The sequence below is a fragment of the Oryctolagus cuniculus genome, chromosome 7 (genome assembly GCF_051225735.1).
Source record: "Oryctolagus cuniculus isolate XC-2025 breed Fujian yellow rabbit chromosome 7, ASM5122573v1, whole genome shotgun sequence".
In the NCBI taxonomy this organism is placed as follows: Eukaryota; Metazoa; Chordata; class Mammalia; order Lagomorpha; family Leporidae; genus Oryctolagus; species Oryctolagus cuniculus.
The window spans coordinates 22,213,452-22,235,288 of record NC_142873.1 but is presented as its reverse complement, the minus strand read 5'-3'; the positions used below and the strand labels follow the sequence as shown (position 1 = coordinate 22,235,288).

The 21,837-nt window shown below is 53.6% G+C and overlaps 1 protein-coding gene and 1 pseudogene across 5 annotated transcripts in view; one reads left to right on the top strand and one right to left on the bottom strand.

Annotated features, from left to right (window-relative positions):
• Window positions 1-21,837, bottom strand: part of PRKAG2 (protein kinase AMP-activated non-catalytic subunit gamma 2) — a 312,250-nt gene that overhangs the window by 183,175 nt on the left and 107,238 nt on the right. The gene's annotated exons all lie outside the window — the stretch shown is intronic.
• LOC127493506 (protein PBDC1 pseudogene) lies at window positions 1,943-4,871 on the top strand (annotated as a pseudogene).

Below are 21,837 nucleotides of genomic sequence, written 5' to 3'. Positions count from 1 at the left end.
CATTAACAGGCTGTCCAGGAGCAGACTGGCCCCTGCTCTTGGCTGGGCTCCAATCTTGCTTGGCCAAAACTCTGCACGCACCCTAAGGGACATCCATTGCGGCAGAGCCACAGGACACCGGCAGAGAAACAGGTCCAGTTCACCCTAGAGTGTGGCTTTTACCAGGTGTTCCGGCCTCTATGCATCTGACTGCTGCAAAGCATGCAACAGGCAGGCTGTCTAACAGGTGGCGAAGGAGAGGTCAAGGGGATTGCAGAGCAGGGGGCAGCCCACGCAGCTCCCCTCAACTTCTGGGGACGGGGCTTTCGCTACGCCTGTGTGCTGCTGATGGCTGAGCCGTCAGGCTGAGCAGGCTGCAGGACGGCCCATCCTCGTCCCCGCAGGGCAGGATGTGGGACACCCACAGGTCAATCCCCTTGAGGTCCACCCTACCTCTGGACTTCCACACATGCTCGAGTCACATTTTAGACAAGATCCCAACCTTCCTCCTCCGTGAAGCCACCATGGGTGCTGAGTGGTGTGCAGCCGTAAACCATCTCATTGAGGTCACCACACGTGGCTTGGATGGGAGTGGATTAGCCGAGAGTGAGGGCAGGGCTTCCTTGCTACACATGCCTTCAGCCCTCGGCACAGGGGCAGGGTGCTGAAGCTTGTGAGCTCCAGGCAGGAGAACGAGCCCGGCTGCCGAGCGTGCAGCCTGCACAGCAGGGCCGCGCTGGGTCGGGGCACCGCAGTCAGCAACACCTTCCATCGGCACGGAGTGGAGAGACTTTCCCAAGCACTCTCCTAAGATCTTCTAACAGGTGGTGATGCAAGGAGGCCAGCCACTGCTCTTCAACTCAAGACATACAAAGGGACAGAGGTTCAGAGGCATTAAATGCCTGGCCCAGGTCCCAGGTCCCAGGGCAGCCAGCGGGAGAGCTCGGTGTAGATGCTGGCTCTGTTGTGCAGTTAGGCCCCCCACCCCACCCCATTGCCTCTTTCCTGTTGCTGGAATGTTGGAAAAGTAGACGAGGACATACTGATTGAAAATTCATTCTGAGACCTTTGTGGGTCACGAGCCAGTACCTGAAAAGCACCCACATTCCGAAAGGCTACACTCCCACATGATCTCATTATGTAAGAGGGTGCAGGTGCCCCCAGAGCCAACATGTGTTAGCACACACCTGCCAGAGCTCTCCTGCTGGTTGCACAATACTGTGTCACATTTCATGGAAAGTTCTAAAGGTCACGTCGCACTTGACTCTGATTGCTGTGTCACCTCCTTGGGGCCTCCTGTGTCCCCTCCCCAGGGGCTGTGTATGAGTCTTTCAGCTCCGAGGAGCACCCCGCCCCACATGACTCACGCTCCCATGCTGGCTCCGTGTCACCCAGCACACTCACAGTCACACACGGCCTTGTGACCCCCACAGGAACAGGAGTTCAGAGCCTTGGAGTGACAAGAGGGTGACCTTCTGGGCACAAAACTACCTCTGCGCACACCAGTGGTGTCTAGAGCCACTGAGCATTGTCCGTGACCACAGGAGTACCTTAATTTTAACACCACAGACAAACAGTGAAAAACAATGGCAATAATTACTTTCTGCATGCCAAAGTGTAGTGCCTGGAAAAGCAGGAGAGCCCTAGAGGCCCTTCAGATCTTGGTGGGACATCCCATGCCCCATGCAAGGGCCCTGGTGGGGGCCTCCAACCCCTCTGTGGTCTCTGGCTAGGACTCCCCAAGAGCATGTCAGGCCAGGGCCCCAAAGGCTCCTAAGATAAGAGTGGGGAGTGACAAGAATGTGCCAAGATGCCTAGGCCTCCCGACTCTCAGGGGGCCTGAGGCTGAGCCCTGGGTTCAGAGAGGGCCACAGAGCAAAGGCTGCTCAACCCAGACACCAAAGTTTGAACGAAAGGCCTGCATTTGGGTTTTCTGTTTCATTCTCCATGTTACATCGTAGAAATGTTGAAATGCGATGGGAACGTGCCCAGCCTTGGCAAGGAGCGAGGCCTGCTTAATTCGCAGGCTCAGCAGAAGGCCTGTCTGGCTGTCTCCTCCTCACTCGCTGGTAACTGGGCAGGACCTGGGGCTTCTCATGGAAGACCCCAGTTGTCTTTGCATTGCATTCATTTGGAAACCACTAGATGATGGCATGAGGCTGAGCTGAAGTTTGCTCTTGGTCTGTCTCCTCCTTGTAGTGAGATATATTCTAAAACAGGTTCATAGACAGAAAGACGTAAGACACTTCGGGTCAAGCAGAAGCATCTTAGAGGCGATTCAGCTTCATTTATCAGCATGCAATTTTGAGTTATTTAATTTAGTCCACATTTCTCCCATAACACAGACCCTAATACAGACTGAACCCATTCTGTGGGCAGAAATAGCAGAAATATCCAGTAAGCTGTCGTTCCAAAAAGCAGGCCCTAGCAAGCACCACTAGGTCAGACACAACACGCCTCGAAGAACCTCGCAGGGAAAGCTGCGGACAAGCGGTGGTTACCTGACAGTGCCCGCCCTAGACGCTGGCTCCAGGGCCCGCTGCTGAGATTGCAGACTGGACAGAATGTGGGGCTCAGCAGTTCTGGGCCCGCGCAGCAGGCACGGGGCTTTGCAATAGGAGCACCACACACACTGGCAGTCACAGCTGCAGATTTCCACGGAGAAATCAGAAATACCTGTGCAAAAGCCTGCTCATCAGACACATCGCTCTGAAGCCCGAGCACTTTATTTCTTGAACGGGGAGTGAAGGAGCTCTCCTATGAGGGACTTGCTCTTTGTAAGCACACGTACAACCACTGATTTCTTAGTAGGAGGTGGCAATGGGGGAGAGGATGGGTGCTATTTAAAGCAGCAGCGCTGACTTCCCACAGCCAGCAGGCGGCCTGAGGCAAGCAACAGGAAGTGTGTGAACTCAGGGAGGACGGCCAGAGGTCCTGGTGCTGCAGCATGTACTCACATCTGAAACGCTATGGGTAACCTAATGAGGACCCGAGATCCTCTGTAACGAGTAATGCGTTGTTTAGTATCTTTTGAGTAAGAAAACTGCAAAGCGTCCAATGCAGCTAAGTGTTTTGGTACTCGATGGCTCAAGTCCTAGACACCTAGAAGATTATGTGGCTGGTTCATTCCCTGAGATTGACAAAATAAAGTTAATACAGTATTCTCAGTGCTGGCGTTGTGCCACAGCGGGTTAAGCCGCAGTCTGCGACGCCTGCATCCCATATGGGCGCCGTTTGAGTCCTGGCTGTTCTACCTCTGATCTTGATCCCTGCTCGTGAGTCTGGGAAAGCAGTGGAGGATGGCCCAGCTATTTGGGTCCCTGCCACCCACATGGGAGACCTGGAAAAAGCTCCCAGCTATTGCGGCTCTTTGGGGGAGTGAACCGGTGGATAGAAGCTCTCTCTGTCTCTCCCTCTCTCTCTCTAACTCTGACTTCCAAATAAATAAATAAATCTTTTTAAAAAATGAAACAGTGTTCTATAATTCAGACTGTTCTATAATTCAGACTGTTCACGAATTCAGATGGACCCTACCCCAGATGAATCAGATGTCACTCTACTCGAGGCAGCCTCACCTCAAATTCTGTTCTGTTGAAGGTACCACTCTCAGTGAGGGTGATGTCACCCCACGCAGGGACAACTGGCTCCTGGGAAGGGGTAATAAAGCCTCGGGTTTTCCACACAGCACAGACACACAGGCAGTGTACAGTACACCTGCTCCATTCAAACTTCATCGGCTTCTTAGGGGAAAAATGCTCTTAGGGGACAATAAAAAGCAAAGATGGATTAATTTAGGAAAAAAGAGAAAACAGAGGGGACACTGGAGAAGGGTGGGGTGGGGAAGTGAGTCTCTCATCATCCATTGTCTTAGGCAGCCAATGTACAAGGTTTAACATGGATAAACCATACAATGGCTGGATTCACATATAATTTTAATAGGTGCCTTTTGAGTGTTGGCAGAGTGAGGGACTCGTGTGTCTTTAAATAAAATCATTTTGCATCGTCTGATGCTTTAACAATGTGATTGAACTACTTCGCCAAAAATTAAAATGTAAAGAGGAGAAAAAAAAAAGCAGGCGCCATCAGGGAGGCCAGCAGTGGAGCCGATGAGCTGGTTTCCGGTTTCTGGTTTCCGGGCAGCTGGCGTCTGTGGCACACACTCTTTCTCTCCCAGCACAGTCTCACGGCAACGATCCATACTGAAATGGCGTGGGCCGCAAGAACAATGCAGCTTGCTGAGGTGTATCACAAGCTGATTTCATCAGTTGACCCGCAGTTCCTGAAACTCACCAAAGCGGATGACCAAATCTACTCTGAGTTCCGAAAAATTTTTTGAGAAACTCAAGATGGATGTATTAGATCCAGGAGAACTCAAATCAGATTCTACAAAAGAGAAGTGAAGGCCATTCTGCTTGAAGTTGGAAGGGATCGTGGAAGACTGCAACTATGGTACTCTGCTGCGACTAGATTGCTCTCAGGGTTCCACTGAGGAGAACACCATCCTCACCCCCAGAATACAGTTTTGGGCCTTTGAGACCGCTTGGAGCCGGGAAGGCTATAACAAAGCAGTTAACGTCGGCGCTCAGCACAAAGGAGGAGAGAAAACAGGTGTCAGTGCAGGAGGGCAAGAGAAAGCCGAGAAAAAAGAAGAGAAAGGAGCCAACAGTGGCGGGAAAAAAGAGGAGGGGGTTGCCGGAGAGGGCGAAAAGGAGGAAAATGCCAAAGAAGGAGAAAAAGAGAAAGAAGCCGACAAAGAAATCTGAAGTGCGGAACAGCTATGTAAGGTGAACAGGGAGTAGTGCTCTAGAGGCTACCACAGCTGAACCAAATGCCACAGTGCTGTTTGCACAGACGCCTTGGGTTGTAAATGTGTATCTTTGTGCAATTGAAGGGCGCTGAGAGAGACATCTCTCCAGCCTGAGAGTCAGGAGCTGCTCCAGTTGTTTTATAAACTGGCTTGAAGACTATAAGTGAGGTTTTAGTTAACTGTTTGTATGTTTCTTGATTCTCATTGCTGCTCAAGTAAGAAATCTTGTAAATAAATGTCTTTTGGTTAAAAGAAAAAAATGCAAACATGCAAGCAAAATCCAGTAAATGGTAGTGGTTAGACAAAGCAGAAAAACCAGCAATGTGCAGCCTTAAAGGCAATGAAGCGAATTGAGACGCACCTTGTCACCAGGAGCAGGAAGAGGAGCAGCTTTGTCCTGCCACGTGGCTTCACCTTTTATCTCTGCTTAGGGGCAGAAAAATCAGCTCAACTCCCTGCGATGACAACTGTGAGAGGATCTGTGATTGATTCTCCAAAGTTCTAGGGCTCAGTCTGCAGGCTTTCGGGCAGCCTGGGGCTGCTCACCGCCCTTCACAGCATCAGAGGGAGCAGAAAACCAAATCAGCCCCTCCCACTGTGGTAGGCAGAGAATCAGGGGCTATGAAAAAGGACCTCATCCACCAGCCCATTCTGATGTCCATCTCTCCTACAAGAGTCATTCCTTTGAACCAATGAGCTGCAGTGACTGGGTCAGCCACTCCCCTTGCTTCATTGCAACAAGTTCAAGTGTCTCCGTGGGTCATGTGTGGGTACCAAGGAGCAACCCCATACTAAGGGGTTTTGGTCATCAAAAGTAAATGTTTTTGTGCACCAAGGTTATTATTAAGAAAAATGACAAGTCACAGCATGGGAGAAGACATTTACAAATCATTTGTATGGGGTGTCTGGTATCCAGATTGAAAGAACTACACTACACAACAAAAGGACAGCCCAGTAAGATACCCAACATTGTTAGAAAACTGCAAAATAAAACCACAATGAGGCACCATTCATGGCAATCAAGGTGGCCACAGGTTTACAAAATTAGACAATAACTAATGGCAAGGATGTAGGGAAATTGGAACCCTCACACATCACTTCTAGGAACGCAAATGGTGAAGCCACTATGGAAAACAGTTTGGTCACTCTCCAACAGATTAAAACACAGAATTACCACATGACTGAGAAATGCCACTCCTAGGTATTTAAACAACGTGCACACAAACACTGACAGCAGCAGTCTTCCCGAAAGTCAAAATGGAGACGGTCCAAATGCCCAGCAATGGACGGATGGATAAACCCAATGCGGTCTATATGTTCAATGGAGTATAACTTAGCTGTAAAAAGTAATGAATTCCTGATACACACCAATGATGTGCACGGACCTTTAAAACAGCAAGCTCAGTGAAAGAAACCAGCCACAGGAGCTTTCGTATTGTATGAGTCCCCTGTACAAGAGCTCCAGAAGAGGCAAATCCACAGGGACAGGAAGCAGACTAGCATCTCCAGGAGCTGGGGGGAGGGTGAGGCGGGAGTCATGGCCAGTGGCACTGAGGTCTCCATTTGGGGTGATGAAGCAGTTCTGGAAACAGACAGTGATGACTGCACAACACTGGCAATGTAGCTAACGCCACTGCAATGCACACTTCAAAGTGGTTACGGTGGTAAACTGCATGTTATATGTATTTTAGCACAATAAAAAAGTTCACTTGAGCCTACAGATGCCAGAGGCAAACATGGGTAAGTTCTTCTCCAATCTGGGTTTCTGGTGATGGCCGTGTAAGGACCACTCTCTTATCTCCCGGGAATTGGCTGCATACACTTTCTGCCATATTGGTTCAAAGATGCCACATTTTTTACAGCAACACACTATCCAACTGTGTGGGTGTGTCTTCTCTGTGCTTTTCAAGTACTGCCCTACATATAAGCTTTTTCATAACTAATTAATTTATCTGAAATGCTGGCAGAAGGGTAAGAGGCAAGAGAGAGAGTGATCTTTCATCTGCTGCTTCACTCTCCAAATGCCAGCAATAATCAGGGCTGAGCCAGGAGCCTGGAACTCAGTCTGGGTCTGCCAAGTGGAAGGCAGGGACCCAAGTACCTTAGCCATCACCTGCTGCCTCCCAGGGTACTCATCAGCAGGAAGCTGGAATCACAAGTAGAACTGGGACTTGAACCTTGGCACTCTGATATGGGATATGGATATTCCAGGTAGAGTCTTTTTTTTTTTTTTCCCAAAGAAACCTTTTATTTAAGGAACACAGACTTCATGCATTTCATAAGCACAACTTTAGGAATATAGTGAATCTTCCCACCACACCTGCCATCCCACCCACACTCCACCCTCCTCCTCTTCCCTCTCTCATTCCCAGTCCCAATTTCTTTATATAATTTTCTTGGTCTCTTTATATATTCTGGTTATTTATCCTTTATCAGTTGTATAGTTTGCAAATAATTTCTCCCATTCTGTCAGTTGCCTCTTCACTTTCCTGAGTGTTTCTTTTGCAGTACAGAAGCTTCTCAATTTGATGTAATCCCATTTGTCAATTTTGGCTTTGATTGCCCGGCAGAGTCTTTTTTTTTTTTTTTTTTTTTTTTTTTTTTGACAGGCAGAGTTAGGCAGTGAGAGAGAGAGAGAGACAGAGAGAAAGGTCTTCCTTCCATTGGTTCACCCCCCAAATGGCTGCTACAGCTGGCATGCTGCACCGATCTGAAGCCAGGAGCCAGGTGCTTCCTCCTGGTCTCCCATGTGGGTGCAGGGCCCAAGGACTTGGGCCATCCTCCACTGCCTTCCTGGGCCACAGCAGAGAGCTGGACTGGAAGAGGAGCAACCGGGACAGAATCCGGCACCCCAACTGGGACTAGAACCTGGGGTGCTGGCACTGCAGGCAGAGGATTAGCCTAGTGAGCCACAGCGCTGGCCAGGCAGAGTCTCAACCCCTGTGCCAAACACCCACTCCCCTCTCCACCATGAGCTTAAATTGTCTGCAATATATCTGCTGAGAAGGCCTAGAAGCAGAAACACCCAGTGTTGCAATGAGCAAACAGGTGCTGAGATCTTATTTGTAAGCACTATTTGCTACTAAAGTAGCAAGAACTCTTAGGAGCCATGGCTGACACCAGGGCTAGGCCAGGGAAGTACAAGATGGGCCAGGAACTTGGAAGTGCTTATAAGATAAGGGGGGTGACCCAACAACACAGGGATCTGCCTGAAGTGGCCCCTTCTGGTTGACTTTGGGACAATCTGAGTTTCAAACTATGACAACAACAAATGCGTGAGTCCATATGAACCTACATACATGCCCTGGAATCTTCCTTAAAGTACAACCTCAAACTGTCAGTGTGGAATCCATAATAACACTAGAAAACCGCCTTTCAGTGATCACCAGGGTAATAGCTTTGTCAAGAATCACTGACCGAGGCTAAACCAGCAAAGGGAATTCGACGACCGAGGGGATATTTACGTAACTCCAACATAACTGCCCCAAATACTGGCTGGTTCCAAAGAGAAAGGGCGAGGCCTGTCACAGCAGCCACCTCCCTTAGCCGTGTGACCTGAGTTCATGTCCCCAGGAAGGTGCCTCGGCGTCATGGGCTCTCTGCCGTGGTGCAGGGTGCTCCTGCCAATCTGCAAAAACCGGAACCTGCTCAGGGGGAAGCACCAGATGAACCCAAACACCGTGAGCTGTGTTGCTGAGAGATGCGAGAGCCCTGCAAGATGAGACAGGAGCCAGGAGCTGTTCCAGAGCGAGAGCCTGGAGAGAAGACATGGCGAGTTGTGACGCCTGGCAGGGGATTTCCTCACCCAGAGAATGATGGCACCAAGACTTTCCGCACATGCGAATGAGGTCTGCGGCATGGCTAGCAACGCCGGGCGGACGCTGGCTTCCTGGTCCAGACAATGGTACTGTGATTAGCAGAGTGACCCTGCTCTTACGGAACATATACCCTGAAGAACTTAGGGCTAAGGGGCGTGATGTCTGCAACTTATTCTCAAGAGCTCAGAGTTCACATAAATTTACACATTGAGAGAGATAGAGAGAGAGAGAGAAGCAAATGGGACAAAATGCTAACACTGGGACACCCGGGGAAGGAGTATATAAGAACTCTTTGTACTGTTTTCGTGACTTTTCTATAAGTTTGAAATTGTCCAAATAAAATGTTATTTTTGAAAAGCAATCCTGCAGGGTTCACTGCCCGCTTCTCCAGTCTCCCGAGGGAGGATCATCACCCCCGCAGGCCCGCAGGGGAATGAACTTTATAACTCCCAGAGGGACAGGAGAGTTTTCCAAAAATTCTTCCTTGGCTCCACCCAAATAATCATCGCCCCAACACACGCAGCCCTGCCCAGGCTGGGGCAGACCCTGGCTCCTTCTGCTTGGCAGCCACCAGAGGGCGTCCTCCCAAGGACCACACTGGGTGCCGGGCCACATAACTCTGCTGTGCACCACCTCTGGCTGAACTTTTCAGGAAACTGGGATGCCACACATACTTTTCCTTTCTTTGTGGCCAGGCAAGATGAGTCACGTTTTTCTGAAGTCTGCTCAGCCCCAGGATTCAGATCTCATCAGCTGCCCCGATCCAGAAGGCTCCAGCCATAGCAAGAGAGTGCAGGGCCCTGGGTGGCCTTGGGTGTGTGTGTGTGTGTGTGTGTGTGTGTGTGTGTGACAGGAATGAGGGGCAGCCTCTCAGCCTGGGAAGGAGCTGTGCTTGGAACTCGGCCAGCACCAGCCTTGAGCAACCCAGGGCAAATCTAGCTGTGCTGGGCACGGTGAACGCCACAGCACTGCCGATTTCTCGCAACATCCGGGGACAGACCAGGGCCCTCTGTGGAACTCACTGGGAACAGCCTGGAGCTGGGCTAAGCGCCTGGCTCCCTTCTCCCCCACTTTTCAGTCTCCTACCTCCATTCTTGCACCTCCCGCTCCCTAGCCATCCGCCCGTTCCCACCTGTGCAGGCCTGGTTCCATCCCACCTGCTCCCCTCCCCCTGCTCTGTCCCTGCTTCCCAGACATCTGAAGATAGGGCGACCCCCGCAGCTGTCTGCAGGAAGGTCAAACAGGACGAGTGCTAGGGAATGCTCCTGGGATCAACGTCCACTGCAGCACAGGGGCAGACCCGGAGGGTCCCCACAGGGATGTGCAGCTGGGGTGGCAATCAGAGCTGTCCTGAGGTGGGCTCCGGGGTGCTGTCCTTCAAGTCTGTATATGGACCAGGGGCCTGGGTGCAGGCTGGCCCCAGGAGGGGCAGCGCCTGCAAAAGGGGCTCTCTTCAGCTGAGGGCTGCCTGGGGTGGTGCAGCCTGGGCCTAGAGGTGGGACACGGTCAACATCTCAGAGAACAGGAAGCCCAGGAGGACAGGCAATGGACAGGAGGAAGCAGGGCCTGCCGACGGCCGGGCCCAGCAGCCGCACGGGCCTGGAAGCTCGCGATTTTAGCCCCACTGTCGAGGAGGCCACAAGGAGTCAAACAAAGGGTGACATAATCAGGCTCACATTGTAAAAACTGGCATCAGCAGATGACTGCCCACTGGCCACTTGCCTTCATCGAGACGGATGGGAACTCGGATGTGCCCACTGGCTTTGTCTCTGGCTGCAAAAGGGCCCCATCTGGCCTTCACGGAGAGAGGTGGCAAGTACTGGTTTAGGAGAGCCCTCTCTTGGCTGAGCAGGAGGGCTCCCTGGGGTCCCTGCCCCTCTCCCCAGTCACCTGCCTCCAGGCTTACACATGTGGTTTGGGATGTGCCAAGAGTCGTGCTACTTGCATGGGGGGGGAAGGCAAGACCACGCCCCCCACCCCCACCCCCACTCCCACCCCTCCCCACCTGGCACGCCTGCCCCGACTCCTTTCTGAGCTGACTGCCAGTCTGCTTGCCCTGCCTCATCAAGGGCACAGGCTGAGCCACAAAAACGGACAGTCCAAAACCGAGCTGATCCGTCGAGCAGCGGGCCAGGGGAACGGGAACGGGAGCGGGAGTTCTGGGCAGAGCCCGCGCTCAGGGCTGTGTGGCTGGAGCCCAGCCAGCAGGGCGGCCTGCCCTGGAGGGGTTGTGGGAGAGCCGCTTTACGGCCAGTGCAGTGGGAGGCCATTCCCGGGTGCCTCCCACTCTCCAGTCCTGGCCAGGCTTCCAGATGCTTCCCAGGATGTTTATGTCGGAGAGGCCCCGCCCGGGCAGGGGGCAAGCAGTGCCACATGATTCCAGGTGCGCCTCTGCCCCCTCCCTGCCTCCCCCCGCCCCTCCATCACCTGTTGGGCTTCCCCCTCCCCTCGCTCCCCTCCTGTCAGGCCCCAGGACCCTATGTGGTACCCGCAGGCCCGCAGGGTTCTCTGCCTGCCCAGCCACTGCGGGTCTGGTGAGCAGCCACGGTGGGGGAGGGAGGTGTATCCTCACAGACACAGCTTCCTTGGAACATAGGTGCTGGCGGCGCTTCGTGACCACCCTCTACTTCCGATGGGCTGAAAGCTTCCCGTCCCTGCAGCCCGGGGGGTGCACCCACACGGATTTGTCCTTGCGTCTGTCCCAGGCACCGGGCTCGGCACCCAGGCACGTACGGCTGACTCAGGCAGTCTGCCATGTGTCTGCTCCTTGTCCTTCCCCTCCTCTGTCTGGTGTACAGAGGCTGACCCCTGACCCCATCAGCCACGATGCTCAGGTCCGCTCTCCACGAGGGAAAGGGAGAGGCTGGAGCAGCAGTAGGCTCCTGTTGCTGCCGGACAGAGCCCCTGCGGCCCCCAGCTCCAGCTTCCAGCCCCCCACCCCATCCCGCCCTCCCCTCTTCTATCCGGGTTAAGAATGTCAAGGCTATAGCAGTATTAGCCTGTGTTCACGCAGTGTGGGTCTGCCTCCCGGGTAGGACCCCGAGTGGACGGGACGCTAACTGGCATCCCGAGGAAGGGCTAAGGAGGTGTTCCCACAGCGGTTCTGCAGAGGGACCAGCTGGGCGCCGAGACCTCAATGCTGGACAACGAAAATCACTCCAGTCTGACCCCCGCTTTTGGTCCTGCTCTCCCTTTAGGGACAATGGGCCCTATTGATGCTCACAAGCGTTCCGCGCCGGGTGTTTGTTCTGTGGGACAAGCCGGAGCGGGTGATTCGCAGCCCTGGGAAGCCCTTGGCATGTAAATTGAAGACTTGGAGACTCTAAATTAAAGTCTTACGAGCCCAAGTTCATTCCTCCACACGCAGTACAAAACCTTTGGCATTTTATGGGAAAACAGACTTTTATTTGAAAAATAAACTCAAGTTGCTGGGCTAGAAAGGAAGAGCTGTTTGTGATCCAAGGCTGAACCAGTGTGAAAGGACCCCAAGTTTGACAAGTTAAACAAAGTGCTCTGCAAAGCCCATTGGAATCTCAAACAGGCCCTCTGATAAAGATCCACAGATGCGTGAGAGCGGGACAGAGGGCCGAGGGGGGCGGCACAGCCACTGCAGGCCTAGAGCGCTGGAACGGGAGTGTTCCAACTCAACTGCACACAGAGAAAATCAAACTTCTGGGTGTTCAAAGTCCTCACAACTTCGGTCTTGGAAACCAGCAGTCCGAGAAGCTGCCATTGCACCGCTCACTGGCGGCAGGTTCTCGGTGCCCTGAGAACTGCCCAAATCAGACCCCCTCGTAGGCACTCCAAACTCACTCTGTTGTTCTTGGAACATCTATGGCGGTGTTGTCCAAACTGCCATTACCCTACCCCCACGCCAGCATGAACTCAACTCTCTGGGTCAGCTAGAGCAGGCACAAAGAACAGCCTAGAAAGCGGAGTACACAGTCCTGGGTAAATACCGCTCTGTAAAAAGCGGTGTTTAGTGGCACGTGCATGTGTGCTGGATCACCGTCATCACATGCCTTGCTTACAGTGGTCAAAAGTGTTTTCAAACCATGCTGCAGGGGCCAGCACGGTGGTGCAGTAGGTTAATCCTACACCTGCAGCGCTGGCATCCCGTATGGGCACCAGTTCTAGTCCCAGCTGCTCCACTTCCCATCCAGCTCCCTGCTAATGCCTGGGAGAGCAGTGGAAGATGGCCCAAGTCCTTGGGCCCCTGCACCTGCATGGGAGACCCGGAAGAAGCTCCTGGCTCCTGGCTTTGGATCGATCCAGCTCCGGTCATTGTGGCCATTTGGAGAGTGAACCAGCGGAAGGAAGACCTTTCTCTCTGTCTTTCCCTCTCATTGTCTGTAATTCTAACTCTCAAATACATAAATTAAAATCTTAAAAAAAAAAAAAAAACTACTGCAAGGAGACCGTGTGACCTCATTTGAAGGCCCCAGCGCTGCGAGTCTCCGCCAGGCAGATGGCCCTGTCCCTGGGTGCCAAGGGGATATTCTGCACCTTTTGCTTTTCTCTTGTCCTTCCAGATCCCATGGTTGTACCATGGTCGTGACGTAGAGTAGCCCTCGGTGTAATCAGAGTAGGAGGCTGTCCAGGTCAGCCATTTCCAACTCTGTTTTTTCCTAATAGAACAAAGATAACGCCCCAGTGCCCAGCAGGGCTTATTCCATAAGTGTGGACCACTGACCATGAGGGACCAGAGGAGGCCAGTTGGCCAAACGCCACCACACAACTGTGGCTTTCTGGGAAGGAACATGCTTCTAAAATACAATAGATGAGAGTACTTCAGAAAGTTCATGGAAACTGGAGTTAAAAGATAAGCTGATCTGGGTGCAAAACATTTTGAAATTCATGCACAGATTTTTCACAATATTGATTTTCTATGAACTTTGGGAAGATTGTTTGTATGTGTGGGAGGCGAGAGACCACCAAAATTTACCTCCAGGTCTGTCCCAGTGCCTGCTGAGCTGGCCCCCTGCCTTCCACCTCTGTCACCTCTGCTCTGAACAGTAGTCAGGTTCATTCCTTTAAAAGGCAAGACGTTCTCTTGGTCGGCATCTGACAGCTTTGCTTATCACTGCACTGAACCTGGAGTCCTGCCCTCCTCCTGCAGGGCTACTGCCGCCTCCCCCTCATATTCCTTGCCGGCCTCAGGACACCTGCACTGCTGGGCCCTCTGCTGGGCCCCTAGCTCCACCCCCTGCCTGCCTAGATGTCTCCATCACACCAGTCCTGCAGACCTTACCACACGAACACCGCTCCAGCCCGCATCCCCGGGCCCTGGTCTTCCTTCGTGGCACTCGCCACCACTCCACATTGTGGTGCCCACCTGTTTCTAGAATGTCATCCCTGTGAGGGCAGGGACACACTTGTTCTTGGCAAACAGGGACTCACTGAACGCCCTTCACTGTCAGTAAAAGGCCTGGCCAGCTACATGGTCTACCTGTCTGCTCTGTCTGGGAGATGCATTTGCAGGTGAACTTCCTGGAGCTGCAAAATGCCAGGCCGGAATGGTTCCTGCAGCTTCCTCCCTGGGCAGGTCCAGCTGCACCAGGCATGAGGCTCAGCATGTGGAGCTATGTCGCCCCCTAGTGGTCACTCAGCCACAAAGACAAACCAGAGAGCAGCTGAGGCAGGCGGGCGCCCAGGACCACTGTGGCAACAATGTTATTTAAAAATTACATTCGTTATTTTTAAAGGAAAACTACCATGGGGGGAGGCACAGAAAGAACACAGAAAAACTGAATTTGTAGGAAGCAGACCTCAGCCCTAGCTCATCACAGATCTCGCCACAGGTTTGTCCACATACACTTACTTGCTCATTCACTCCACTGAGGGAGAGCTTATAAAAAGCTGGAGACTGGGGCCGGCACTGTGGTGTATCAGATCAAGCTGCCACCTGCAGCACCGGCATCCCATGTGGGCACTGGTTCGAGTCCTGGCTGCTCCATTTCTGATCCAGCTCCTTGCTAATGCACCTGGGAAAGCAGCGGAAGACGGCCCAAATGCTTGGCCCCTGCCCCCACATGGGACCCAGATGAAGCTCCTGGCTTTGGCCTGGTTCAGCCCCAGGCACTGTGGCCATTTGGGGAGTGAACCAGTGGGTGGAAGATCTGTGTGTGTGTGTGTGTGTGTGTGTGTCCCTCTCTCTATAACTGGCTTTCAAATAAATAAGTCAATCTTCAAAAAGAAAAGCTGGAGACTGACGTACCTGACGAGGCTTCTGCCGAGGTGCCCTTGGCCTCATCTCTGCCCCCCACCTCTGTGTGGCTCCCTCTCCAGCTGTCTCCTGAGCAGAGGGCCCCTCCCTGTCCTGGATAAGACACAATGCACCCTCATGGCTCATCCTGGTGCCCTGTTTCATCTCCCTCCTGAGCACCGGGGCCATGAATGGCTGTGCTCCCGTGCCCCCAGCACCACCCCTGACCCTCTGGCTGGGAGCCCCAGGCCAGCCCTTCCCGGTTCGTCTCCATGTCCCTCGGATGAACAGCACGCCTTGGCCCCGGCTCACCGAGGCAGTCATGATGCTTTAATGGTGTCTAACAGGAAAACACAAAGGGAACTCAACAACAGGAAATCCTGCAGTCGGTCAGCGGGCAGTTGCAAAGCTGGTAGCTCTGCGGTGCAGGCTGCATGGAGAGCTACCTCCCGCCTTTCTGCTCCGCCATCTGAGCTGGCCTTGTCCTCCTGGTTGCAGAAGCTGTGTCCCCACGCCGCGGTCAAGGGAAGGGAGGCCCCTCCTCCTGAAGTCCCTAGCTGACCTTGCCTGACCTTGCCGGGAAGCCAGTCCGGGGCAAACAGGAAGGAGAGGCTGGAACTACCCTCACGCTCGGGGCTGCCGCCTGAGGGGAACCAGGGCCTGTGCCTAAGGGGCACGTGGCACACGCTGACCACGCACGGAGGGACCTGGGAGGAACACGCCCAGACAGGTGAGAGGGAGGGGGAGGGCGCTGCCCGCACCGCCACCCCACCTCCTGAGGGGAGAGGACTTCCTACAGCAGGCTAAGGACGGCCCACTGCGGGGAGGGGGCTGCGCTCCTTCCTGGTGGCAGCGTCCACACGCAGGCTCACTCACACTGTGAACCGTACACGGCACTGGGTGTCCGGCCCAGCGGCTAAGACGTCCGCACCCCACATCGGAGCACCTGGGCTTCATACCCAGCTCCGGCTTCTGATTCCAGCTTCTTGTCAGTGCACACCCTGGCAGGCCACAGGGACAGTTCCTGTCACTGGCGTGGGAAACCTGGATTGAGTTCCAGGCCACTGGCTTCGGCCCTGGCCAGCCCCAGCCGCAGTGGGCATCTGGAGAGTGAATCGGCAGATGGGAGATCTCTGGTTTATCCTCTCTCCCTCTCCCTCTCTCTCCCTCTCTCTCTCCTCCCTCCTTCCTGCCCTCCCTCCCCCTTTCTCTCTCTTTCCCTCTCTCCATCTCTTCCTGCAAATAATAAATAAATTTTCAAGATTAAGATGCATATGGAAGGTTGAGGAGAAAATAAACAGGTACATACTGGGTTGCATCTATAGTTTTGGGGCCTCCATAAAGAACCACCACTGACACAGCTGCTAATTAAGGGAGGCCACTGGGCTTAGGGAGGCCAGGTGGGCAGATCAGCCCTTGGGAGCAACGTCCAGGAGGTGCCGGGAAAGGCGTGAGCATGCTGGGCACCCACCGTGTCGGGGGCAGACTGGCTCTCACACGTCAGCTGTCACTGCCGGCTGTGGGACCTGCACAAACCACCTGCCTTCTGTGTCGGGAGTCAGCAGCTGCCTCTCGGGGCTGCTGAGAGCTCAAAATTGAACTTGAGGCCCACTGAGAGGTCAATGCTAAACCCTGGGGGAGAAACAAGAAAGTCGCATTTGCTGCATTCAGGTGGGACTCCTTCCCTGCCCCTTCCTCGCTTCTGCTTGTTGCTGGGGAGTTGCTGCACCATGCAATTCTCTGCCTCTGTCGTCACGTGGCCTTCCTTCTCCCTGCGTGTCTCTGTCGTCACGTGGCCTTCCTTTAAGAACACCCCATCAGCCATACTGCACTGGGGCCCCGCCTTACTGACCTTGTCTGAGCTACTTACAGCCGCAATGACCCTGCTTCTGAACAAGACCACATCTGACGTACTGGGAGTCAGGCCAACGACATACCGTTTTTAGGGGGAACATAATTCAACTCATAGAAGTTATGAGGAAGACTATATGAAATTACATGTATATCTATAATGATTTATTTATTTATTTGAAAGGTAGAGTTACAGAGAGAGAGACAGAGAGACAGAAAGAGAGAGAGTACATCTGCTGGCTCACTTCCCAGATGGCTGTTAAGGTCAGGGTCAGGCCAGGCCAAGTCAAAGCTAGAAACCAGGAGCTTCACTTGGGTCTCACATGGGTGCAGGGGCCCAAGTACTTGGGCCGTCCTCTGCTGCCCTCCCAAGCACGTTATCAAGGAGCTGGATTGGAAGTAGAGCAGCCGGGACTTGAACCAGTGCCCATATGGGATGCCCACTTTGCAAGCAGTGACTTAATCCACTACAACACATCACTGGCCCCAGAAATTGTACCTTTTTAAGAGTCTACCTATTAGTGTGTGAAATAAATTCTTTATCTTGCCTGATTCCCCAACTAGCCCTGGCCTAATAACTTGATTTTCTTTTCTTTTTTTCTTTTTTCTGTTTGTTTGTTTTTTGGACAGGCAGAGTTAGACAGTGAGAGAGAGAGAGAGAGACAGAGAAAGGTCTTCCTTCCATTGGTTCACCCCCAAAATGGCCGCTAAGGCCATCGCGCTGCGCTGATCCAAAGCCAGGAGCCAGGTGCTTCCTCCCAGTCTCCCATATGGGTGCAGGGCCCAAGCACTTGGGCCATTCTCCACTGCCTTACCAGGCCACAGCAGAGAGCTGGACTGGAAGAGGAGAACCGGGACAGAATCCGGTGCCCCAACCGGGACTAGAACCCGGGGTGCCGGCACTGCAGGCTTAGGATTAGCTTAGTGAGCCGCGGCGCCGGCCTATTTTATTTTTTTCAAGATTTATTTACTTGAAAGGCAGAATGACAGAAAGGAAGAGATGGAGAGAGAGAGAGAGACAGAGACAGAGAGACAGAGAAAGAGACCAGGGCTGGGCCAGGACAAAGCCAGGAGCCTGAAACTCCATCCTGGTCCCCGACATGGATAACAGGGGCCCAAGCACTTGGGCCATCTTCCACTGCCTTCCCAAGTGCATTAGCAGGGAGCTGGACTGGAATCCGAGCAGCCAGGACTTGAACTGACACTCTGACATGGGATGTCGGTGTCACAAGTGGTAGCTTAATCTGCTGTGCCCCAACGCCAGCGCCGTGATAACTTGACTTCGATTCCTAGCGACCCAAGCGTTCCCAACCGTCTAACCTGATGGTGACGGCAGCACCGCGTGCCTGGGTCAGGTGCCTTCCTGCCTGAGACAGACATTTCGCTGGAGAGTGGTTCTGAGCGTCTATTGTGTGCAGAACCCACAGGGACAGTAGAGAACCCCCAGCGACTACAACAGACAGCAATTTCAGAGGAAGTCTCATCTCCTCTTCCCACAACACTGCTTGAAGAGCAGCACAATAGAGCCCTACAAGAATACAGCCCACACCGAGTGGGCTGAAAGGGAGCAGTGACGCCATCGTCACTTCTCCCGCGAGCTCCGCGTGCAGATGGGAAGCGGCCAGCTCTGAAGCGTGTCCCCCAGCTTCACTGTGGCAAGGAGGAACACTGTCACGACCCGTTTCCTGCCAATGGGTGTGGAGTAGGGGAGAAACCTGCAGGAAGCCTCTTGTCAAAAGGAGAAATTCTGGAGCAAACATACAGGGGAGGGAGCTTGGGGGAGGGGCTGGAGGTAGGAAGTGGTCAAGCAGAATTCACTCCCTAGCCTGCACATCACATTACCAAGGGCTCAGCAGACAAAGGGAAGGAACCAGAGATCCTGGGTGAGCCATGAGAGAAAAGACAGAGCACTGGGATGAGCCATCCCCAGACACAGAACACCCCCCTGGGGGCTGACGCCTCAGCTGGTCAGGCCATTCCAGAAAGGCCGACAGGCTCCCGGCTCCCCAGCACTGGAGTGCTTTAAGGACGAGATGCCGAAGGACGCTAGGCTCACTGGCATGTTGACAGGGGCCTGCTTTTGCTCAGAAGGCCCCCTCCAGCTGTCCTTCGAGGCCCAAAATGTCACCTTTTCTCATGGGCGTCTCTCTGCTGACCAACGTGGCCCACCATGAATGTCTTCTATGCTTAAGGTTTATGTTGCTGGCTTCTGCACACCGACAGGCCGTGGAGAAGGTGCATGGTTTGGGTACGGCCTGGGTGTGTTCCCTCAAGGGTCCATGTGCTGGAAACATGGTTCCCGGGTGGCAACGTGAGAGGTGACGGAACCTTTAAGAGGTGGGGCCCAGTGGGAGGGGGTTAGGTCTCAGGTGCTGTTTCTGCAGAGAGAGTTCTCCTGGGAGGGGCTTGCTGTGAAACGAGAGGACCCCACGTCCCGGCTCCTGCGCGCACCCACGCTCCTTTCAGCTTCTCCTCCAAGTTGTGACGCAGCCAAGAGGGTCCTTACCAGAGGCCGAATGGACGGGGCTGCCTAATCTCGGATTTTTAGCCTGCAAAACTGTGAGCTCAATGATCTTCCTTTACAAGCACTCAGCCTCAGACGCGCTGTTACAGCAACCGAAGACGGGCTGACACACAAGACACACCCATACCTGGCGAAGAATGCCACGGGCTGAATTGTCCTTCCAAAACCTGTATGTTGAAATCTTTAGCCTCAGCATCTTAGCGTGTGACCAGGTCGTGGAAAATGTAATTGGCTGAGGGGGGAGTCGTACTGGGGGAGGGTAAGCCCCATCACCCTGTATGAGCAGTATCCTTATGAAAAGGAGACATTTGGACACACATACACACACACACACACTCAACCATGTGAAGATGAAGGCAGAAACTGGGGTGATGTGACCCCAAGCCAAGGAATGCTCAGGTTCGCCAGCAAACCAGGAGCTGGAAGGGAGGCTGGAACAGTGTCCTCCTCTCAGCCTCAGAGGGAGCCAGCCCACCACGCCTGCATCGCGGACTCCAGCCTCCAGAACTGGAGACGATGCATTTGTTAATATTCTCTGTTACGGCAGTCCTAGCAAAGGGACACGCACTGTCCAAACATTTCCTCATCGACCAGACTGACTCAACACGGAGGCTCAGGGAGCACTGGGTAATTGTTCAATCCTGTGGCAGGTCACTCTGCGACATGAGTCATTCCTCACAGACTTTTTAAAAACAAAACAAAAAACAAAACACAAGACTTTCTATCGTAGATCTGCCCAAAGCCAAGAGTCAGCGGATGCTTGGGTTCCCGCCTCTGACCCTGGAGCCATAATTAAGTGCTGCTGCCTGCAGGTTCCTGTTCCCCGACAGCCTCTGTTTTCCTCAGATGACTTCCTTCAGAAAGCAGAGCCCGAGGCCAGGATTAAGACACAGGATCAGCCGGTGCCACGGCTCAATAGGCTAATCCTCTGCCTAGCGGCGCCGGCACACCGGGTTCTAGTCCCGGTTGGGGCACCGGATTCTGTCCCGGTTGCCCCTCTTCCAGGCCAGCTCTCTGCTGTGGCCAGGGAGTGCAGTGGAGGATGGCCCAAGTGCTTGGGCCCTGCACCCCATGGGAGACCAGGAGAAGCACCTGGCTCCTGGCTTCGGATCAGCGCGGTGTGCCGGCCGCAGCAGCCATTGGGGGGTGAACCAACGGCAAAAGGAAGACCTTTCTCTCTGTCTCTCTCTCTCACTGTCCACTCTGCCTGTTAAAAAAAAAAAAAAAAAGACACAGTATCAGGTGAGGAGGAGGATCAGCAGGAGGAGTTGCAAAGAAACGCGCTGTATTCTGACTGTGGACGAGCAGCAAGCTACAAAAAAACAAAGCGTGCTTCCGCCCAGGAGCTTCATCCTCCTGACTGCTTGGGGGGCCACAGGGAGGGGAAAGGAGAAGGAAGTGATCTGCCCAGCTTTCTCACAGTTGCCCACTGGCTTGGGACATGGTCAAGGACTGCTGAACTCTCGCAAGCTTCCAGGCTACCCCATCCAGCCCCTTGTCAGGGCCTCAGGAAGCCAGCCTCAAATCGCAGGGCATCCTAGAGCTAAGGCAAATACAGCTGAAGTGGCCCCGCCACAAACCCATTAGGAAGGCTCAAAGGAATCAGTGGCCAGTGTTCATCAGGGGAGCCTGGAACCCCTGGTCTTCAGGCCTCTCCAGAGAGAACCTCAAGGCTGCAGTCAGTGCCAGGATCAAGTTCTTACCACACCGTGTGTCAGATCTCAAGTTCCAGGCCACGATCAGGCAGAACGAGAAGGCAGCATGGATGTCTCCAGACCCTCTCTTTCCACTCACAAATACTGCCCTTGGTCCATCAGGAAGTCTCAGAGATGAGTCAAGGTCAAAGATGCTGGCAGACCGCAACAAATGCTGGCCACCGATTACAGGAGCAGGCACTCTGGCGGCATGAGTATGGTGAGAGACTTGGGGGAGGGGCTGACGAGGAAGGGTGAGGCCAGCGGCACCTCCTGGCCCTATCCACCTGGAGACCTAATAGTTCTAGATTCTGAGGACTCCCCCTGAGATGGCTCCCAGTGAGTCTGTGTCTGAGGGCTAACTCCGTTTCAACGAGCAGAATAAAGCTGAAGTGGTGGTGTGTCGCTTCTGAGATTAGGAGTGGGCATTTGGCCTAGGGCTTAAGCGGCAGGCAGACCTGCATCCCATACCAGAGGGCTGGGATCAAGTCCTGGCTCCGATTCGGATTCCAGCTTCCTGACAATGTAGACCCTGGAATGTAGCCGGTGATGGCTCAGTAGCTGGCTCCCTGCTACTCACAGAGACCCAGACTGACTTCCTGGCTCCTGGCTTTGACTCAGCTCAGCTCTGGCTGTTGTGAGCATTTAGGGGAACGAACCAGTGCACAGGAGCTCCGTCTATCTGTTTCTTTCTCAAAAGAGCAGTGACTTCTGCCCTGTTGGCACTTCTTCATTCTTTCACCTGCCTCCTCTGAGGTTATGAGCCACTCCACAGAGAGAGATTCACCTAGCCAGGGACCTCCAGCCAACAGCCCATGAGGATCTGAATTCCACCAGCAACCACAAGAGAGCCAGAGTGGGAAATGAGTATTTCCTAACAGTGTCTTGAGATGACTGCATCCTGTGAGACACCTAGAACCAGGGACCCAGGTAAAGCACACCCACATACCTGACCCATG